At 40.6% G+C, this 23,944-nt stretch overlaps 1 long non-coding RNA gene across 3 annotated transcripts in view; it reads right to left on the bottom strand.

Moving 5' to 3' along the window:
- Positions 1-1,256: 1,256 nt before the first annotated feature.
- LOC148641895 (uncharacterized) overlaps positions 1,257-23,944 on the bottom strand; it is an 84,203-nt gene continuing 61,515 nt past the window's right edge. For all 3 annotated transcript variants that reach the window (XR_015929555.1, XR_015929557.1, XR_015929556.1), the window contains 3 exons: positions 14,279-14,352; positions 4,352-4,445; positions 1,257-3,939 (listed from right to left, as the gene is read on the bottom strand). This is a non-coding gene — a long non-coding RNA (uncharacterized LOC148641895). The remainder of the gene's footprint in view (positions 3,940-4,351; positions 4,446-14,278; positions 14,353-23,944) is intronic.

The following is a 23,944-nucleotide window of genomic DNA, read 5'->3' as shown; positions in this document are numbered from 1 at the left end:
AATTGTCTTCTCTTTCTGCTGCTGCTGATGTCACTGTTTTCATGTTCTTTACCACAACAGTAAAAGAAAGTTGTTTTTCCCTATGAATAGCAGATATGGTAGCAGATTAAATAAAACATGAAACCAGTTTGGTTTACAATAAAAAGGTATTGTGTCTTAAGTCATACCTTTCTGCAGGATTTGCTCCAAGTAACTATGCTATCATTACTGCTGACTAGACACTCCAGCACTCATTGCCTCTGATATGATAGCATTGACCAGAGTAAAAAGTGCTCTACTGAAAGATGTTATACTATACATTATTGAATGAAATCAGGAGCACATTCAAAATATTGCAACTGGATTTGGCATAGCCCTTTTCTGGGAATACTGCCCTACGTTTCTGTTCTGCAGACTAATGTGAAAGGGAAAACTACAAGATATTAAAAACAGATTAAACCATATGAGAGCTCAATTAGATTTTCAGATATGACTAATGTAGCTATCAACTTACTGGATAACCTCATGGACAGGGCTAATGGTGCTTTCTTTGTGTCAAGAAATTGGAAGTGCTAGCCTAGCATTTGAGAGCTTAAATAAAAAATTGACCTACTTTATTAAACATTTAAGGAGCAGGCATTTTTGCCGTAGGAACAGTGACAAGACATCATTTCAGACTTCTCTGTACCATACAGCACACTCTTATTAAAACAACGCCACTTGGACAGTGAACAAGACAGGGTCAACAATAAAGGTCACTGTGGTTCTGCTTGGAGCACATAAACAGTGCAGTACATAGAGTACGTCAGCTCATAATGCAATAGATCCCAGATCTCTCAAAGTGCACTGACAGCCCAAAGCTAGATGCAACCCATTTCAGTTATCAACACCACAAACTGTCTTCATTCTCTAGCAGTTTTGGTGATGCATGATAGAAACCATACTGTACCATTTTTCACTCAAAGCCTGAAACAGTCACGGACCACAGGTTCCAGTCTATGAGCTGGAAAATACCAGATTCAGTATATCTGAAAATGGCCTTTTAGTAATTTTCCATTTTGGCATATAGTTTTCTTTTTCTGAAATGTACAGTATTTACTGATTTCAGCAAGTTGGATACTTCTCAAGAGTTACAGAAAATCTACTTAACATGGGAGCTTAACTAGAGAAATTAATAACTGTACATGCTTAGAACCAAACTGCTGTCTTTGACAGCCCTCAATAAACATTACTAATCTGCACGTAATTTTACTGACTATATCTCTTCCAGAAAATGACTGCAAGATTTTTCTACTGTTTAACTGATTCTGAAAAAAAAATAGGTCAGAGAAAGGGAAGGTCAGTGAAATTAAATTGATTTCTTTTAATTGTGTGAAAATTACACCTGAAGCAGCGTGTTAAAATGTAATTCTAATGAAACATCCAGGAGCGGCAGGGTGGTGCAGGGGTCGGTATTGCTACCTTTTAGCGCTTTGGCCCTGGGTTCAATTCTGTACCTTGGGTGCTGTCTGTGTGGAGTTTGCATGTGCTCTCTGGGTTTGTGCAGGTTTCTCCCAGGTGCTTCTGTTTCCACCCACAGTCCAAAAACATACTGGTAGGTTAATTGGCTTCTGAAAAAATTGGTCCTGGTGTGACTGTCTGTGTGTCCTGTGATGGGCTGGTGTCCTGGGTGTATCCCAACTTGCACCCATTGCCTGCTGGGATATACTCCGGCTCCCCCATGACCCTGAATCGGGTGAAACGGTTAGAAAATGTATGGATGTATGAAAGTCATACTATGAAAAAGACCACAAGAAACATCCAATCTTTCTACAGCTGTCTTCATACCTTGGACAAAGCAGTGTTATTAAATCAGCTGGGAGAACTAAGGACACCGTGCCAGATTTTCATGTCTCGTTAGTGTGCTCTTTCTCTCAGTCTCCTGGATGAATGGACATGTGGGTGGATAAATACATACATATGAACTCTGGATAGGAATATTCATGAGTTCTCTGTCCAATCACAACAGAAGGAAGTGTCTGGAGAGAACCGTCTCCAGTCTTCCATAGACTTCTGATCAGAAAAAGGGGCAATTAATGTTCATTCCCAAAATCCATTGCATTTTTGCTGCTTTTAACTTCTAACCTAACTTTGAAAGGTCTTTGTTCTAATAATCTGTTTTCCTCCTTTTTGATCCTAATTGTGCATTAACCCAGGAGGACTAAATAATTCATAATGTCATCTCAAGTCTGAGCTAGGACTGAATTGATGGTCCATTTCCACTGTTCAAATCAGCAAAGTCTCAGGGAAACAAGAAGATGCAGTTTGTCATGGGTTTGTAGTTCATTCTGATCTTGTTACACCTGGGCTGACGGCAGTTTACGTTGAGCATTCACAGTCGTCCAGGAGCTCTCGGGAGGTGGTTGGGTCTCTTTTTGGCTCCCCTACCAATCAGGCACCCAGTAATCAATTTATCCATTTTCACGAACTCTCTGTATAAACCCAAATCACCACTGAGTAAGCGCTCCCTCACAGAGCTACCAGCGGCAGTCCTCAGCACTGGACGTGTTAGCACACCCTTTCAGGACCGCGGACTCCAGAACCTGTCTCAACCTGTTTGCTCAGTGTCGTCCGCATCAGCATGCTGTGACTTCTACAGCTGCGCCAGTCTGCACATCAGTCACCTGCATCCTCACCGTGCCCCCAGATGTCTCTGAAAAGCTCCTATCCCTCCCACCTTCGGGCTCCCTCAGAGCAAACTCTCGAGTCTTGGATTTGAACCTGAACAACCCTGCTGCTGCCTCCTCTGAACATCTGCAATGAAACAGAGCACTGACCTAACCTAGTAGAGCTCTCCTAAGCAGGAGTCTAGGAGTCTTTTTTACAGACTTTAATGGATACTAAATCAGATTTACAGATGGTGCAAATGGACTAATTCAGTCAAAAGGAGCTTGAAGTCTCTGCCTCCAGGAAACATGTTCCACTCAGTGCAAGGACACAGTGTGACAATACAGCACCATGATAGATGTTTGGGTTACTTTCAGTTTTATGAAGGTAATCAGAAATTTTCCAGTGAGGTCACAACCCAATCCATGCATTCAATCGAGGCCATATGGGATTAGCCAGAAAGACAGAAAAATAACAGGCATCCCACAGGCGTAAACTTGTAGAATTTCCAGTCATACACTGGAAACATGAGCAAACATAGAGAAGCAAATGTTCCCACAAAAAAGCCAAGGATGGAAACACTAAATATTAAACTTCAGCATGACAAATACTGTATATATTGTTACATTGCTGTTCATATTGTTGGTTTCCATTGTGTTTAATAAAAAACAAAACTGTATTACAAGAGTTACAAGTTAAACCCTTAAAGATTAAATTTAATTGAAATAACCAAGAGTTCTGCACAACGTTTTAGATCCATGGGCTTCTAACATATTCAGGAATGAATAACAAAGAATGAGGTTGAGCTGAGTATTGAGTATAATAAGAGGCAGAGGTCTCATGAAATGTCAACACAGAGCATGCCAGCTTCTAAGTGCTGTGTGTCTCGGTCTTTGAACGTGGCGTCTGCCGTGAATCCTTTGAGAAGGGCTCAGAACTCTCCTACCTACAACGGACCAGCTAACGGTCGTGGAATTGTTACGTGAGTATGTGACCCTTGACAGACCAAGTATTGGGTACCAATTGGGTTGCTTGTATTTTACAAAAATAATTGCTGCAGTGTTGGTTAGACAAAGAGCACTGTGTACTCCCCATTTAAAATAAGAATCATATTAAAAAAGAATCCTACCATTGCACCATAAACTTAGCGCATTTTCCATCGTATAAAATGTTCGTGGCTTGGCAGAATGCAAGGAGACGGCGGCGATTTCAGCAGTTTGCTTTACAACAGAACCACACACCCAGATTCTTTTATGCCTTTAAAATGAGGGCTTTCAGGCATCCCAAGTCAGTGCATCATTCCCTACGTGTCTCCTGCAAAGAAAACAAAAGCCTGTAAAAATAAGAATGAAAGGCTTCAAGCCCATTCTCTGGACATTGTCTCAGAATTTAGATGTATACAGTGTACAGAATGTGGCAATGTGCTTTCTTGTTTCATAGGGTTAGTGAATAAATAGTGCAGAACTATAGCTGTGTTAAACCAGCCCTATAGTATGTCACCTCAACAGTGGGCTCTGTTGTGCAATATTGCCCTGCCTCTGCTCAGTGAAGCCCACTCTTTCAAACACCCTAAAAAGTGGCAACATGCCATAACAGCCAGCACAATGGGTTCTATACCATCATACAGTACAATGGGCATCAAGTATTTTTAAGTAAAAGAAGGCAAAATATTGATTTCAAAACCTATATTTTTACCTATATTTTTACTTTTGCATGTTTTACCCACCCAATTTGGAGTCGCCAGTCCAATCGTCTTACAGGGTACATCTCTTGAGCCTCCATGAGACCACACTCAGTGTGGAGTTAGAGGAGAGTCAGCCCTGCAAGAGAAGCTCTCACTGATATTACTGCAATAATAAGAAGTCCAGCCTTAAGTGCTCTGGTACGGCTATAGGCCCAGTAGTGCATGGAAAGACCATGACTCCCTGACCGACAGGAATCCTGGTCACTCTGATCACTGTGAGATAACACCACGGCTCTGGATCACACTTACGATGTCCAGATCTTAGTGCTCAACGTCTGCTCCAGCAAAATCCTTTATTGATTGAACCAGGGTAATATTTAATCTCAAAAGGTAGTGTCATTAATATGTACTATCAACAGTCTAACAATAATAGAGTCTAACAATAAATAGTCATTAAGTAACCAAACACAAAGTAAACTTTACATTTTCAAATGAAAGCAGGATATGTGTGAACCTTTTTGCCTGGTTTGAGAGACCCCAAATTGCAGTAGTCTCAGACTGACTGCTTTGGTTTTCAGCCAGTTTGGTTTTTTAGCATCCCAAAGCTTCCACTGAAAACACCAGTGAAGGAGTCAAACTACAATGGCATGTGATTAGACAGTAGCTCTGCACTGCGGGCAATTTCCATAGCTATCAGGTCAGAGAGGTGCTACTGAAATGGACAGGACCAATTGTACCTCTATACTGTATAAAGGTTCACCTTAAAAATATTTAGATCTGTTATCTGTTGTATCACTTAAAACATGAGAAAAGTTTACCTTTCAGAATGTTGACTGAAGACTTCATATACAGTAAATCTTTGCTATAATTAATTTTAGAGTTTTTGGTGTTTTAAACTTGAACTTAAACTAAGGTGCAGTACACAGGGTGATTCAGTACATTTCCTCTTTTGTCCTGTTAAAAAATAAAGGAAATATAAGATAAGGATCTTCTATTTGGATCTTTTATTTTATATAGGATAAGAGGTTTTTATTTTTGCTTTATTACATTCTAGAGCAGAAAATCTTTCAAAGTCTGTCCAGCTCTCCCTGTGAACAACTGCATGAAAAGTGCATGTGTAATTCTTTTTCTATGGAGTAGGATGTTTACCCACAAGGGTGAATGAAACCTTTTACGTTAGTATGACGGAAAATGCTTTAAGATATGTGCCAAATTCTTGTGTAGCAACAGCTCACTGATGACAGATACATTGTCTTTCCCTCCATTTCTGTTACACACAGGAAGAAAAGGGTTTATCCTGGAGGGACAGGCAGTTTTGCTCAGCATGGCCAGTTGCTCTGCTCCAGTTTCCCAGACTTTGAGATCAACAATGTCTGTCATTTGGCTTCACCCTCAAACCAGTACTGGGAAAAGTGACATGTTTGCCAAGCAAGCGATCACCACAGTTACTTTAAAAATGACAACACTGAATCCTTATTTTGCTCATTTTTGTAAAACTGTCAGCATGCCTTGTGGCTAATTTAACTCTGAAGTACAAGTGGGTGCCAATGAACTCTGGTTTGTAATTTTGGAAAAATTCAACTAAAAAAAATACTGCTCTTTTTTTAATTACATACAGCGTTCTTATCTTGTTCTGGGATGTGATTCCTGGATGGTAGCCTTCAGCCACAAATACCTACTGCACATGATTTCACAGGGCAGGCCAAAGGAGGCTGTGGCTGTGAACAACATGCACATTTCTCAAATCAGCCTGCCAGGATATCTGTGGATGTCCTGACTTCAAGTGATAATCTCTGCTTTTCACAGGGCTCATTCACCTCAACGCCCAGTCTTGGCTCTTATTCACCTATAGACTTGCTGAATAATCATAATCTATTTAACTGGGAGTTTTTGCCATTGATTGCTGTGAATGTAACAGTTAATAAAAAGCTTTTCAATTATAATTGTCTTATTTAATAACCTAGATACTAATTGTAGCAGTTTTGTGTGGCTTTTCTAACTACAGCAGGAGTCTGACTGCCATCAATTCTGCGAGCAGCCATTGTTTTCTCTCTGCCACAGGAATCAGTCAGGGATACACTGGATTCAGAGCTTTGCCTTCTCTCTTTTTATGAATTTAACAGATGTACTGATATATTTCAACACCTTGACTGAATTGTTTTGTTTAAACTATGCAGTGGACTCAAGCATACCATTTTTTTCAGTCATTTTGTATTACATTTTTAAAGCTTTAGTATTTATTTATTTGATTTGTGCTAAATAGTTTGAACAATGTTCTGACTATGTGGAAAAGTAGCATGCTGTACATGAAGGTCTGAATTTGTCACGATTGTAGTCCCTCCCCCTTAAGGGCACTCTGGCTCTTTCACTTCTGAGTTGATTTTGTGCACCTGCTCCTTGTTCCAGCCTCCTGAATTGTCACAATCAAACAATCAATCCAGCATCTTACTGGAGCTGAGCTGAGTGACTGGGTTAACAGGTTATTCTTACCTCAAGCCCAGTTTCAAAACCTGGATGCAAGTCCAGTAGGGTTTCTGACCCTGAAATGGGCCAGTTACTCACGGTCGTCAGGACTAAGGTGTAATTCAGTTGCTTGGGGTTTCCTCAATTTCTCTTACTGTCACGATCGCTACTACTCCTCTTAAGGGCGCTCCAGCCCTTCCTCGTTCTGTCCCATTCCCCACACCTGTTCCTTATTCCAGCCCCCCTTTAGTTCCACCTTAAAAGCCAGACATCGACGTTACTCGAGGTTCCTCATTGAATCCCGTTTCGTGAGAGCCCGGGTCCTGCAGCGTCTGGCTCCGTTATGATTTTAACTTTCTGTATCTGATTCCCCCTGCCGGTTCCGACCCGGTTCCTGTTCCTTATTCCCCCCGGATGGATCGCCTGGCCATAGACTTTTGCCTCTGTTTTTGATTACCCGTTTGGATTTGCTATATGGATTGTTCGCCCCGGACTCACTTCCCCTGGACACCTGCACTCCTTGGACACGCCCCTTGTCTCCATACCCTCTCCTGCATTACTTTTTCCCCAGTGTTTCCTCACAAATCCGGATCGTGTCGTCTGCATAGGGCCCGAAAAGAACTGTCCGTGACACTTCCATGGCAATTGCAGAGACTAGCTGATCGACGGTGAACTTGCAGTGTTGTCACACTGAACCATCGCACATGAACATAAGCCATACTGCAAAGAAGTGCTTCCTGTTATCAGTCTTAAATGCTCTTCCACTTACTTTCAATCTGTCACCTCTGATTTATGCTTCACTGCTGATTTAGATGACGTCTCTCGAGTTGACATTGTCTTTCATTGTCTTCATTGTCTTTTTAGTTCAAGACTAAAAAGAGTAATTTCTTTAAACAGGTCAGTGTAGGACATTCTCTCAAGCCTATGAATTTACTTGGATGCTCTTTGTAGGTTTGATTTCAGTACTAATATTTTTTTACCAAAACTATACAGAATTGAATTGAAGTTCCTACTAATGCACTCGACCATCTAAATATTTTCATGTAAATTCCCCTGTTGTTAATGAACTTGCTGTGCAGTTAAACTCACCTCAACAGGGAACCACTCTTTAGGTGTCAGAGGTTTTGGAGTTAGAAGCTCTGACTGAACCTGCTACACAGGCCAATCATTGTTCTCTATATCACACTGGGGGAAAGGAAGCTCAAACAGTTGTTTGCTATTGATCGACAGAAAACCCTTTAAAAAGTGTCACAGTAAAAACAAAATTCTATAGAGTCCCCTAAATTAATTATAAATATAAAGCGATATAAAGGCATATTTGGCAGAAATTACAGCTTCACCTCCAACACGCTCACACTTAACACTGGTGCCCCTCAAGGCTGTGTGCTCAGCCCACTGCTTTACTCCCTGTTCACCCACAACTGTACTGCCAAGTTCAGCACAAACACCATCATCAAGTATGCTGACGATACCACAGTCGTAGGCCTGATCACTGACAACGATGAGACTGCCTACAGGGAGAGATAAAACAACTTGCAGACTGGTGCCGAACCAACAAGGACCTCACATGGGCACTCAACACCTCCAGTCTCATCAAGAAGGCACTACAGCTGTACTTCCTGAGAAGGCTGAAGAAAATACGCCTGCATCCACAGATCCTCACCAAGTTCTACAGATTTAGAGCATACTGACCAGCTGCATCACAGTCTGGCACGGCAACTGCACCACATCCGACCGTAAGGCACTGCAGCGGGTGGTCAAAACTTCCCAACACATCATCGGCAGTGCCTTACCATCCATCCAGGAAATCTACAACACCAGAAGTCTGAAAAAAGCCACCAAAATTATGTCTGACCACACAACCCAGTCATAACTTGTTTGTCCCCCTACCATCTGGCAGAAGGTTCCAGACGCTCCAGTCGCACACAACTAGACTCCAAAATAGCTTCTTCCCCAGAGCCTTCAAACTGGTGACTCCCCCACTCCCTCCCATCATGCTATGATCTCTACTAACTTCTTCCTGTACCCACAATAACTGTACTCCAACACCACTACATACACGACAACTGAATGTAAGCCGAAATTGTACTTAAAACTGTACTAGTTGTAATATTTATTAATCACCATATTATTTTTGCACTGTTCCCCGAATTACTTTTGCACTGTTTTTGTCGTGTTCTTTTCTCTTTTTGCGTATCTGCAATGTTTTGATTACACTGTTATGTTATTACACTGTTATTGTTATTGTGTTACTGTCTATTATCTTGTCTTCTGTTCTATTCATATATTGCAACTGAGTGACTAATGAGAAACACTTTTCACTATACAATGCACCCATGTAAGTATAATGACAAATAAAGTTGAATTGAATTGGATGACTTTCTACTTGCTTTGCATATTTGGACGCTGTCATTTCTGCTTCTTCTTTGCAAAAGTAGTTCAAACTACTTCAGGTTGGATGAAAATAGATGAGTAACAGCAATTTTCAACTCTTGCCACAGATTCTTAAGGTTAAGGTTTGGCCTTTGACTGGGCCACTCCAGAACATTGACATTTTGAACACTGACACTCCAGTGTAGCTTTGGCTGCATGTTTCAGGTCATTCTTCTCCCAAGTCCCATGTCGCTTGCAGACTGCAGCAGGTTTTCCTCCAGGGTTTCTCTTTAATTTACCGTATCCATTTTCTTTTTATCTTCACAAATCTTTCGGGCTCTGATGCAGCAAAGCTTCCCCATAGCATGATACAGCCACCACAATGCTTCACAGTAGGGATGTCAGCTCTCAGGACGTTCACTGTTACGCTTGCGCCAAACATAATGCTTACCACTGAGGCCAAAAAGGTCAATTTAGATCTCATCAGACCATGTAATCATCTTCAACTTGGTCTCAGAGTCTTCCATATGCCTCCTGACAAAGTACAGTATAGTAGAGATTTGATGTGAGGTTTTGGCACTCTCCCATGAAGCCCAGATTTGCAAAGCACCCGGACAATTGTCATGCACGGTTTCTTCCACCACAGCCATGGAAGACTGTGGCCTCCCTGACTAGTGCTTGTGCTCTTCTCACCTGGATACTCAGTTTTTGAGGCCCCCGTTCTTCACAGTTTCAGTGGCATGCCATTATTTTCTACATTTCTATATCCAGACTCAAAACCCTCTTCTTCAGAAAAGCCTTTACTTAACTGGTTCAATTCTTCACCCCTCTGCTTTTCTTAGTACCACCATCCACTGTCTCCTCTGTATATTGTAATTGTGTTTTATCTTGTGTATTCTTTTTATTTATTGTTGTTGTCATCCTGTATAGCGCTTTGAGAAGCCACCTTTAAAGGCACTATATAAAATAAAGTTTATTATTATTATATAATGGACTGTACTATGCTTTGGGGGATTTGTAGTGCCTTGAAAATTATCTTATACCCTTCCCCTGATTTGTGCTTTTCAATAACCCCAGATTTACTTTGAAAGTTTGTCTTCTTTAGTTTTTGATGCAGTTTTAGTTGGGAGTTGTACTAATAGATTGCAGGAGATTTATCCCGAACTAGTGTGAAACACCCTGATTGCACACAGGTGGATCATTCAGCAAATGATGTGACATCTAAACGCATTTGGTTGCAACAGAGCCTGTTTAGGTGTATCATTGTAAAATGGGATGAACACGTATGCAATCACTTCCAGTATTTTCTGTTTTATTATTTATAATTAATTTAGGAAGATCAATTTAACTTTATAAAGTGTTTTGTGCTGATCAATGGAAAAAAAGCCTAAATGAATTCATTGTGAAAAAGAATGACAAGGTAGTTTCTGAAAGTTATTGAGCAAGTGATTTTACAAGCCGGCACTGTGGTTCAGTGGTTATCATTGCTGCCTTGCAGGACGGGGGCCCTGGGTTCAATTCTTGACCTGGGGTGCTATTTGTGTGAGTTTATGATCTCCCTGTTCATGTGGGTTTTTTCTCAGTGATTCGGTTTCCTCCCGCCGCCCATAGACTGCCTAGCAGTGGGTTGATTGGCTTCTGGGAAGACTGGCCCTGGCGGGAGTGTGCTTGTGTCTGTGAGCCCCCGAAACCGTTAGAAAATAGCTGGAAGTATAGCAGCCCGCATGTTTGAAAGCTTCAAAGAATATATTGAATAAATTCTCTTATTATTAATAATGAATTGTTGGTTCAAACAGTAAAGAAGTTTATTGAGAGGGCAAACTGGTATCATATTTTCCATCTATTAGTGCACCAAGTCTGGAGGAGAAAAGTGGAGTCTGGGATTCCGGAAGAAGGGGTGCCTGACGGCCTCAGGCTGACTGATAGTGAGAGCTTCAGCCGTTCGCTTTGTGCACTACAGGCACTATGGATGTTACCATGATGCAAATGGCACACTTCGGAACATAGTAGAGAAAAGCCATGAATTTGGAATCCATCTTCATCACAAGTCACAATCCATACATCCATGATTTGAAAGTATTTCTATTAGGTCACATAAACCCAGCTCCTAGTATATACAGTATACTGTATGTCCTGGCAGCATAGAGCACAAGGCAGGAGCAAACACTGGATTAGATGTCAGCCCGTCACAAGGCACACACACAAGATCAATTCTGAGGAACCAATTAGCCTAGCTGTTGCAGAAGGTGTAAGGAATCTGGTCCACCTGGATAAAGACATGGATGCAGACATGTGCAAAAAATACAGAAGACACCACAGTCCAGAATCAGGCTCAGGGGCCCAAGAGCTGTATGGCAGAAACACTCCAGATTGCCCTTAACCACATCATTCTTAAAGTTATTTCCTGTTTTTTCTCCCCAGCTCACAATGGGTAAGACAGCACTGGCACACACTTCACCATTATTGCAACAGTGCCAGAACATCACATTTGCTTTTTGCATATAAGTGGTCTGTCCTTTCTTCAGTGATGCTCCAGCTCTGGTTCAGCTGGCCCACTCCTATCCTTTGCAGTGCACCCCTAACACACCAAGCCTTACAATCTACCCAGCAACCTGTGCAGGAGCTTGGTACAGACGTCAGCTGTATTTGCTTAAGTAATCATCTCTCCCTGAGCCTCGCAGGTCTATAAAACAGGTCAATCCAAACCTGTGCGCCCTCCGCACAGTACAGCTCTCATCATATTTTCTCCTCTCATGGAGGAGTCTAAACACAAACGGATGCCCTTTTCCTCCCAGCTGCCTCTCAATGAGCCCAGAGGAGTGACCAATCACACATGGAGCCTGTGACACCAGGCCCTTTCCCTCATTGGAATGTCTCCACCAATTACTCATCCAGAGCAGCTGTGTGCAAGAGGGAGGGTTTTGAAATGAGCAACCAGCCATCCTGACAATGTGACACAGTGCCACACCAACTGAGACTAAGCACTTAGCACTATTAAAGACAGAGAATGGATGTGATTATCATAAAATCTTATAGAGGCAAAATCCCACTAATACAAAAGGCTGAAAATACAATAATAAAATAATCATAAACAGACTGTATGAGAAAGAATTGAGCTTTGAAGTGTAAAATGTAATGGCTGTTTTCATCTATGGTAAATCTCAGAAATTAAAATGATCTAAAATCCCAGTTCATGAGCCTGGTTTGGGGAACAAAATCAAATATGGTCCCATTTTAATTTAAAATAATTAATGTCAAATCATAATTATACTACATGTACTCATGAAACCATGAGAATGTTATGAGGCAATAATTTAAAATAATTTGTCAGAGAGGAACTATACACAGAGGATTTCTGGAGCTCAAATAATTGGCTTCTACAATGTTGCTGGAAGTAACACTAAGTTTATAACAATGGCCCAAAATGAACCACCACACTAATAAAAAATAATTAAACCTTAAATACTTACCTTCTGGAAAACAGGCACAGGACATATTATGAAAGTTTTGCATAATTTCTGAGAAAGTCTCTCAATGCAGGAAGCAAGACCTGAACTGAAATAGCTTATCGTGAAAAGAAATGTAAGAACAACAGCTTGTGTACTTTATTTCTTAAACTACTTAAGAGGATTATGTTAAGTTTAATGACAAAGTGAACCCTCATGTCAGTAGGCTTAATGAAACAGCAAAATAAAAGAAGACTGAATCGTTGTCATTATACCTTTTGTTTCACTGTGTCTTTGGAGTCACGGAGCTTTTGTCTTTAAAGAACTATATTCTAACATAGGCAAAGACACTTTGTTAAAAGACTGCAAGTAATCACATTTTTAAGCACTGGTTCCAGTTGCACTTTAAAATCCATTTGTTGGATACCATCCACCTCCCTATCCAAAATGTAAATTAAAAAAAATCAGTCAGTAGAACTGATCTGGGGGAGAGTATCTTATTAAGGCAAAGAATGCAATAATACTCTGCTTAAATCCTCTTGCTGTTCTAGATCGCTTATCTGCCCACCCAGTTGTTTTACAAAATGAGAAAGGGCTGTGGCACTCCTGCCAGCACTGTGAGAACAAGATACTCCGGCCAGTGCAGCCTGACAGTTCATTTCTCTTACCTACAACAAGATGGAGTCCAATTTCTGCATTCTGGATGCATTATTGTCAGATATTTGCGGTGTCTTTGTCAGGCTTTATTTCATTACAAAAATGCTGACAACGATGTTTCTCATTGACCGTTTTCCTCACACATCTAACATAACATAACATCATAACAGCCCTATATAATTTCTTGTATTAGGAATTCATCTTTTCGCATACCCCAGCTTGCTCTCTGTGAGACACAGACAGGGAGAGAAGCCTGGGGAGTGCAGGGTCAGCCATTGTACAGTGCCCCTGGAGTAGTTGGGGTTAAGGGCCTTGCTCAGGGGCCCAACGAAGTAGGATTCCTCTGCCTGCTTGGGATTTGAACCAGCAACCTTCCAGCCACAGGCCCAGATCCTTAGCCACAGAACCACCGCTCTGCCTCCTGCAGCAGAGGACTGGACAGCTACCCTCACAACGCAGTGTTAGATTAAGCATGTTCGGAACAGCCTGTCTGAAGGGATTTCTCTTTTTGTTATCTGTTTTCCACTTCTGTCCATTCTATACTTTGAGATTCTTGCTGTGGACATTTGTCCTTGTTTTTCTGCCATAGTTGGTGATTTTTAAGCACTATGCATTTTTAAGCACCATGCCTGTTGCAAGAAAACTGGCTCCTGATAACACATTCTAACTGGATTTTATGCTGCAAAACCCTCCAGTCAGTGGGGACTCATGCATTCACAATATAGAGATTGCTGGTTCAAATCTAGGCTGTGTCATCAAATATTTTGAATTTCCGTAGAACAGGACATTTCTGGCAAAGAGCAACCAACTGCCAATACTGCCTGGAAAATTATCACGAACCAATATTTGTTACTACATCACACATGATGGTGGGAATTTGTTAGGTTTCTCGTTTTCTTCTGTGCTGGTAGTTTGCAACAAAGAGACAGATAAAACAACATTTAGAAATTCTAACTTGGTCATACCAAATATCCTGTATGATCACCTGGAGTAATACTGAGAATTTCCTTGTGGAAATAATGTCCACTACCTCTTCTGAAGACAATTTTGACATCCAGCTCCCATGTGAAGACAACCCTATTCTTTTACCACCCTCTGGGAAGTCTGTAAAAGAATATTCAGAAAAACAAACACTTAACACTTTGATTTACAGATCACTTATTCTTTTTTTCTATATAATGACCCAACTGTGTTTTTAGCCTGGGAAGTCACTGTTTCACTGGCAGGTAAGATAATCCTGCCAGCTTAACCCAGCCCTACAGGCAGCACCACTGAGCCAATTGTGTGTTGCTATATGGGGAGTCTTGGTCTCAGCTGAACAGTGACTCAAACCATAGAGCTCAATCTGTGCTCAGAGCCTTTACATGGTGAACAACCTCCCACAGCTTTTAAAAAGATTACTGAATATGAAGTGGGTTTTCAACCAAATAAGCAACTGAACAACGGAATATTAATTACATGAAAACATTTCTATTTCTCATACCCAATCTTTCTACTGCACAATGCATTGTTGAACTTAGAAAATAGCTCCCCCTGCATAGCTGTTATTTTTTCAGTTCAGTATTCCAGTCTATCTCTGAAACAGAGAGCCATGTTGTCCACAGTCTCCCTGTGATCTGTATCACCATGAACCTGCACATTCAGCAGTTTAGTCGACTGGCCTATCCCATGGCTACATACTCACTTCCTGGCACAATCTTCCACAGAAAGCAGCTCAAGTGTTTCATCCAGACCAATTTATCACACACCTCCCGTTACTGAGAAGTCAATGCACACACCATATTTCATAGCAGCTTCAAACATTGCACATATTTAAAACAGCTCCAGATCATCCTCCAAAAAAACCCATTCAAAGGATTTAAGGCTTAATGTACTGAACTTTAAAGCTTACAATTTTATTTTAAAAATATATTATGACATTATTAGAAGGTGATCATAGCCCAAACTACGCAAACATTTCCTGAATGATTTTAACCTGTATTCGGGACTTGTTCCTTTTAGATACAGCATGTGCAGTTTTCAATTTTTGGCTTTTAGCAGCTGACATTAAAGACGACCGTTAGCTGAAATGGAAACACCACATTTTATTCCAGCCTGTTTGTTGAGGAAGTCACACCAGTAGGAAAACATCTTTCCTAGCTCTTCGTCAATGCACGGATCTGGCTTTCAGCTAGGTAGATCTGGCAAACAGATAACCATCAGATGACATTGTAAGAGTTTGTGGCAGGGTGGGCTGATGTTTTGATTAAATGTGAGTCCTAGCTGGTGACTGTCTGACTGCAGTTAAATGCTTTGATTGCCCGGAACATTTTAGGAATGCAGTTCCTGATTTGCTGGCCAATCAATCACTTGCTGCCGCTGACAGATGGGAATAAAAAGCCTGGGAGAAGAGTCTGTTTCGAGTTGGGTTCTGGAACTTGTACAAACTCTATTCTTTTTCTCGCAGGCCTTGGACAGGGCATGAAAACTGGTGGAAAAAGTGAAAAGTGAAGAACCACTGAAAGCCTGGAAGCAATGGCGTGCCATCAAGCAAACAGAGGACTCTGTCACTAGAGTGTGCTGCTTGTTCGGTGTATAAGTCTGCAAAGTTCTACGATGGAATGGAACTAGGATTGTGAAGTAAGGTTGTAGTCAGCAGTTGTTAGTGCTTTTCAGAGAAAGCAACATGTAATCTCCTATCCATCCATTATGAAAAATCATCCTGTGTCAGGTAAAGATCATGGCAACCCAGAACTTATCTTTGATGCACAGGTACAAAGCTGGACCACACCCTGGATAAGATGCTAGTGACTTGCAGGGCAAACACACACACAGAGACACTTTAGAGAGGGATGCTGATGTAAAAATGGCCATGAACAAGTCTTTTTGGAGGAGGAAGGAAATTGGAGCACTAAGCGCAAACCCAGGTGGACATGTGGAGAACACACAAACTCCACGCAGAAGGTGCTGCAGGCCTGAATCTAACACAGGACCCTGAGCTGTGAAAGAGCAGGGCTAAATTCCAGTGACATACACTGGAATATTTCTTACTATACCTTTCATATAATATACACCTGCTCTTGAAGCACCACAGCCCCGCAAGGTGAGAAAGGAGCTCAAACTCTTCAATGACAAAAGCCGGAAACATAATTAAGAGAATAAAGTCAATAATTGATTCAGTTTAATCTTTAAGGACCAATGAGGATCACTGCTCAGAATATACCTTGCTGGAAGTGGGTCTAATGGACCAGTATAATATGGTCAGAGCTTTGTCTCAGACTGAAAGAAATGAACAATATGCAGTCATTAGCTTTAGGTAATCTGCACATCTGATCAGTGGTGATGATGCTTTGCAAACAGTGTGTGAATTTAGTGATACATATAATGGTGTACTGGGTACACAAGCAAATTCATAATAATAGAGAATGGCAAAATCATAACAGTAACATAAACTTTAAATATTGAAGACTTTATTTCTAATATTTATTCTAATACATAATATTTATGTAACACTGCGGCTTGTGCAGGGATGACAGGTGCAGGAAGGGAGAGTCAGCCGAGCCCAGAGCTGTGCTTTGCTCCAGGGTGCAGTGCAGGGCTGAGGGGTCAGCGCCAGGCCTGGGCAGGACACTCACTGTCGGGCTGCACCAGACTCCAGACTGACCCGGGCCACGTGCACACCCCAGTGACCGGGCCGAGGGAGTCATGCCCATGAGGCACAGCCTCTGAGGTGCAGGCCCTACTGAAGTAGCAAAACTGGATTTGTAGGGTAGAACAATACCAGCTAGGATACTGCTGGGACTTCAGCTCCAGCTGAGTACAGTAACAATACAAGGTCATCACCTTCACTACTGGGTCACAAAGAGAGTCTTTTTATCAGCATTCTTGTAGTACACTTCAGGTCTGTGCACCTGCTACCAACCACTTGCCCCGCAATGGATTAGCGGTTTAGAAAATGGATGGATGGTAAATATGACAAATTAGCTATAACAACACTTCATATCAGTTGTCTACATATAGTTTACCTTGATATGTTCAAGGTGATTTTTTTTACTTTATTTTCAGTGTGAGTTATGGATTACTAGATGGTACAAAATAACAGTAAAAGCTTTTTTAATATGAGAAAACATTACAATGGTGATGACTGTGAGGAGATTGTTGATGCTGATCCACCCAACATACCATATGCTGTAACTTCTAATTGTCTTAGAGGTCTAAGACCTTTTGACTGCAGTGGATATGAATCTGGGGGACCTGAGATTATTTGCCAGAGATTATTTTCCAGTGAGGCATTAATTTAGCTGGAGTTCGAAGGTTTTTCCAAATACTGCACTGCATGGGGTACCTCCTGGCAGCAACTGGGAAAATAACTGATTTGACATTAGTACAAATTTCATTCTCACACACACATACAGTAGACCTGCCACCACCACCACCATCATGTTGGCAGCTGTAGACTATGAATTAATATAATGTTCAAATTTCCTACAGAAATGGCAGAACTCCAGGCCCCCTGTAACCTGAAGGGTTATTAAATCCATGAAAAGCCCTAATTCAGAGATAGAGTTCACTTCTAGTCAAATCCTACCTTTGGAAGAGGCCATACAAAGGTGGTATTCTGTCGAGTACTCAGAGTGTCTTTGTTCCAGATAGGTTTAAAACAAATGCATCATTGCATTTTCTCTTGTTACAGTGGCAAATCCACATTCTGATATTTTGATGAACAAGCTCTGGAGTGCACACTCCCCAGTAAAAATATTATGTAAAAAGCTGTCATCACCAGATAAGTGTCTAATTTTTAGTCACCTTGTGTAAAACCATGAGTGTATGCCTAGTTTAGTTTTTTAGCCATTTATTTCAGTTTTATCTGCCATTTCATTCCCTGGGTTTTATATAGAATCATGAAAATGGCAAATCTCTTTCATGCGTACTCTGTAATGCACACTGTATTGCTTAATTAGGAGCAGGTAAAGGTTTATTCAATGCTGAAAGGTAACTCCTGAAGAAGGCTTCAGGGCCAAAACGTTATGTTTATTTTCCTTTCAGAATTGAATAAACCTTTACCGTCCTTTGCAGCCTACGCATGCCTACCCATATTTCTAAATAAGTTGGCATGAATGACCACAATGAATTCTGAGACACTGTAAATACCTGTTTAGGATTTCTGCAGACATAAAGACATACTGTACAGGTCAACTCACTTCAAAATGTCAGGACTGTGCCCCGTGATTCAGACACCAGGATGAGCTTTGTAATATGTCAGTTACATCATTTTTTGAAAGTCTCTTCTACTTTGTTTAGTATTTCAGGCCACTTTACATAAATAATATTCAGATTTATTTTTTTCACTAGGATTTCATTAGATATGCTCTTTGGCACTATAGAGGACTTTGGTATGCACACTATTTCCAACAACAACAGGTCTACAAGAATCAAATTTTCCGGAGAGAATTGGGAATCTGAAATTAGAAAAAAGAGGGATTCTTGAATCTTAACATATAGCAATACCTTTTGAAACTCTGACGGTTTGGTCGGAATCACTAAGCAATTTAGATGAAACTATCAAGATTATGGTCTGACTCAGCTCCAATTTGTTAAACAGCTAGAAGCAGAGAAGTCTGCATTTTATTATTAAAATCCACTAATGTAAACATTTAAAGCAATCTAAATATACAGTATGTATTATAATATTGGTAATTTTATTCTTACAATAGAATTATAATTTGAGTAACCAAGTGCCTTAGATCAACAAGAGAAGGGAAATTTTTTTGTGTGAAAGAATTCAACCCAAATATTAAACACATAAAAAGTTTGCAAATGGAAAGAGGCAATCTGGCCCACATAGTTCATTTAGGTGTGCAATCTAATGAATCTGAGCATTTCAACCAGCCACCTCTAGGAACCAGTAATGGCATCGATTTTGACAACATGGCTAGGCAGCTCCTTCCAGACTTCCAGACAACCCTTTGTGTAAAGAAGTGTCTCCTGTTCTCAGTTTCAAATACAGTCTCTTTCAGAGGAATATGAGATGTGAATAATGAGGAATGAGGTAAGGATCTAGATGGACATCAGGAGCCAAGTTCTTGAACTTATGAAACTGGAAGCAAGAAAAAAGACAGCAATGCTGTCCTGAGATGCCAAAAGAGCAGTTTGAGACAACAGAGAAATATCATGACAAGTTGAGAAGATAATCTTCTGTGGTTGATTTTATGGACAAATGCAAGGTTATCTGATTGAATAACAACCAATTTGTGTTTCCAGATTCCTCATGGTTGAGGAATGTTCAATAGGAGAGATTGAGAAAAACTCAAAAGGTCAGGATCCTGCGAACCACTGGCACTGATAAATCCTTCAAAAGCCAGGAATGGCTGCATCTGTAAAACTCTGGGAAGTCTTTGGGAAATGACAAAAAGTGTAGTAAAGGAAGGGCAGCTTATTCCAGTTTTCCAAGAATAAGTGCCAGAACTAAATCTCCGTTTTGCAGGGTTACATGGAAATAAGATTTGAAGGAGGAGAGTGATGGTACGAGGTCTTGATGATATGAAATAAATGCCCAATCTTGAGGAATGATTTGATTGACATAATTGGGAAGACCCAACAAGGACGAGAGGTTTTTCAAGTGTAAGACTTTACTGAGTAGGTAGAATAATACAATTCCATGTGATCAAACTCATCATGAATTTCTGAATTTAGAATAATTCTGAAGACTGAATTATGACTGTAGATATGTTTGGTCCATAACAAGAGGAACTACCAATTTAAAACATATAAACTGAGATCAAAGTGCGATTAAATCTATTATATATTACAGTCACAGTACACTCATTTAATTATACTGTACTGACTTTTTACAAACCCGTTAAAAGAGGTGATTAGTTTGTGAAAGAACAATACGACATCAATGTAATTATTTAGAAATAAACATCTCACCATAAGTAAAGTAAAATACATTATGGGATATTATGACCTAGTAAAAAGTAATAAAACAGTAACGTCAATTTTTAAATTCATATTTCTGAACACATCAAATCAGATTAAGGTAATCAGCTAAATGAAAGTGGAATGATAATGGAAAATGAATAAAACAGCAATATTACAGTTTGTGATTTATCTACTCAAGAACATATTTGTATTTACAGCTGAAGATAAAATAATGTATACACAATTGAAACTTTGAAACTGATAAAATGCACCCCTCTTGTAGTCAGTACAATTAGTTTAATATTTGTATTTTATTATCAGTAGTCTGAAATAATACAGAAATTTTGGAACGTCAAATCAATGCGGCCTGAAATTATTAGCAAAATACATTCTTCAAACACAGTCCTCAAATCCACACACTTTATTAATTTAAAATTATGTAAGATTTTATTGAGTTTGACAATTTATGTTTGCTTAATTTTGACCATATTGAGTTATGCTGGATGCCTGGAGACAGAAGAGAGAGAAAGTGTTATAGAGTGCCGTGAGTGGGTAGTAGGTTCAGCCTAGATGGAGATTCTTGTCTGGGCCGTGGGGCATGAGCTGCTGCGCTCTGTCACCTTGACAACGTGGCGGAAGACAGTTGGTCAGGTAAAAATGTAAAAAGCAGGAAACTGTTGCTTCCAATTATCTGTCTGGGGAAGAGAGAGCAGAAGCTCTGTGAGCAGCTGCACCAGAGGAGTGACTGACCATGAGACTGCAGAACTTTGGAACTGTGAGTTGTGAATAATTTTGAAAGTGTTTTGTGAAGAGTCTTAGTTGTTGTTTTGAATTGTTTTGCAGTTCAGCTTCCTGGCAATATTTATAGTGCGGGACTTGAAGATTAGATAGCAGCTCAAAAAGGAGCTTAGGCTTTTTGTTTCGGTGTTTGGTTTATGTCCCTGTATGTTGTAAATAAATAAGCACTCACCTGTCTATCAAAGGTCCTATTTTATGACAACCTGTAATAAACTGTGTGTGTCACTGTGCCAAAAGACTAGTATTGAAATTACTTAATGTATTTGAACTGAGCTGGGTGGGAGACAGAGGCAGAAGGATGATTTTAAGGGGCACAAATCAGGTTATAAATTAAGGGAGGAAGATTCGACAGGCCTGGGGTCTGAAACTCAGTGGGTGAGGCATTTGGCACAGCATGAAAATGTAGAGCCGAGAAGACACCGTGTGGTGTGGGGGATTGATGCAGGGGGGCCACCGAGTCATGTTGGGCACCAGGTGCAGAGAGGTGATGGAATTGTAGATGCCTTCTGGCTGAGCTGAGAGTAGAACGACAGACAGACCCAGGACAGAGGAGGTGTGTTAAGGAGCAGCAGAGACAAAAAAGGAGAAAAATGTGGGCCAGGACTCCAAAAGCAAAGATTCTTAGCTGTGACTCCCCAGGAGTTGGTGTGTAATAGGATCTTTAAGACAGGTGGGTCTCAGAAAAAAAAACACAGTGCAGGGAAATACAAAATATAAAACAAAAAATGTTTCTTTTAACTTTTAACCTTTAACTATCATTTTATCTGCAACATGGACATCTCCAGTCCCTCTCTATCCATGCTCAGCAGCTAAGCTGCTTACAGGATTCCCAGACTGCATAAAAACTCACTGAGGATCTTCACAAGTTGTTTCAAAAAATAAATATTTTTGAAACTCAGATTTGCAACAGTCTAGCGGTTCTGTAGCTTTACAGCCATGTGGTTGGTCACTTTCTCTTCCCTCCATTGAAACCAAACTTTTACCTGACCAATTGTCTTCCAGCAAACTGGTGAGGAAGCCATAGAGGATGTCACAGGAAGAAACTGACAAGGCATGATGGAAGTCCAGTGGGTGGAGGCACAGGCAGGCCAGAGGTTCTTGCAGCAGACTGGAGTATTGACATGGTTGATGATGCCATCAAGAGGACCAGGCCTTGTGTATTGTAGTTAAGTTTCACGAAAATAGTTCTTTCTTTGAAGTGTTTCTTCTGAAAAGAATCCTGCATTTCTAAAGAGTTTGTAGAAGCGTAGATCTGTTGATGACAGAAGGTGTATTGGAGGTGGCGATGACTTTTCTGTGGCTTGTATGTACTGTAACTGGCCAGAGCCTGCGTTTGGAGGAGAAACCGGTGGAGGTAGTTGAGAGAATAATGGTTTTGCAAACAGAGGAATTACAGCAGCAGATCTCAGTCTTCCGCAATGCAGGGAAGGTTCAGATGACCGACTTGCTAACCAGATTGGCTGAGACTGAGAAACCTGGTGAAAGGACAGAGGGGGAAGATGTAGGGGTAAGCTGGCCATGAGGAGATGGAGGTTCTTTCCAGATATCAAGTAGGTCTTCATCTGAGCAGCAGATCTGAAGATCCATGGTGAAAAATTGAGAATTGTATAGAAAACAGTAGAGAAGCAGGGAGATTAGTTAATAGTAAACTAGTAATGAAGAGTTACAGCTCAGCCCATGTAAAATACAAACGTAAAAGGTCTACTTATGGTACTTTTAATTGTTTTATTTTAATAGAAGGTGTCAAGAATTGTTACGAGTTAGGGCAGATTAGGTGAAAGTGAATGTGAGTGCTGTGAGTCCCTCCTGAACTTTCATTGGAAACTTCTCATGTCTATTGTTAGGTGAATGCCCAGTCTTGAATTCCAACTAGAATATTTTGAATTTACTTTGCAGCTTCTACAGCATTGCTAAGCCCCCTATTTATCATCGGCAAACATAAATACTTTACTAACTTTACTAACATCAAGAAGGGTCTGAGTTGGCTGGTGTTGACCATATGAGAGTATAAGACAATGTGAAAAATGTCAGAAATGGCTTAAACATTTCACACAGAAGTAATCCAGGTGAACAGAGGGAAATATTCATTCTGGCAAGGGAGCAACCTACTGTATGCTCATACCCTTATGAGCTCGTGAAGCTGTGAGGGCTCACTTTACAGTGAAGAAGGATGGAGGCCTGAGCTTCTCCCACCCTCTCAGGTTGAGTGATTTTATAGAAAAGGGGATTGTGTAGATAAAACGGCAAGCTGTGCATGAAACAGGGTGTGAAAAGCGTATCAGCATGGAAAAACGTGATGTCAGCCCCAAGACACGAATGTCCTCACCTAAACCAGGATTTGAAATGGAAGGTTTGAGAAGCTCATATCTATTGGGAAAAGCAAAGGGGTGGAGGTGAGGGATGATCAAAGCCATTAAGGTTTCCAACGCAGATGGTCATTGACTTTACGTAGGGATTACGTTACAGAACCTGCTGTGTAATCCAAATTCCATGCAAGTCTGCATTTTCATATTTTAATTGTATATGTCAAGGATTTCAATACATATTGAGCCAAATACCTACAGTAAACTCATGCAATAGAAACATGATTCGATCTGTTTATACTGTACATTTATACATCCGTTTCCTGACCGCTTTTTCCAATATGGCCAGAGCCTAGACACCCTAGACAGGGCTGTACTTAAACTGCAATATTATCTTTTAGACAAAATCTTCAGGAAAAGCACTAGCACATAATTAACTGCGGCTTTGTATATGGGTTTGAAACTGTCTGTAACATTATAGGTGGAAATTGCGTGTTTTGTTTCCCCATGGGACCTATGGCTCTTGACAGGGAATAAGGAGAACTGTTTATCAGGGTTCTACCTGCTGTCCATTGGTTGTTCTGAAGACTCAGTTCAGGTAAAGAAAAGTGTACAAAGGGATGCAGTCAGTTATTATAGGAATAGCCCTGTTTGAAACACTGCATGTAATGACCCTGACACCTACAGTACAGTAC

This window comes from Lepisosteus platostomus, chromosome 23 (genome assembly GCF_059453375.1).
Source record: "Lepisosteus platostomus isolate fLepPlt1 chromosome 23, fLepPlt1.hap1, whole genome shotgun sequence".
NCBI classification, from domain to species: Eukaryota; Metazoa; Chordata; class Actinopteri; order Semionotiformes; family Lepisosteidae; genus Lepisosteus; species Lepisosteus platostomus.
Note: the sequence above shows the minus strand (reverse complement) of the source record. Positions and strands in the feature narration are given on the sequence as shown.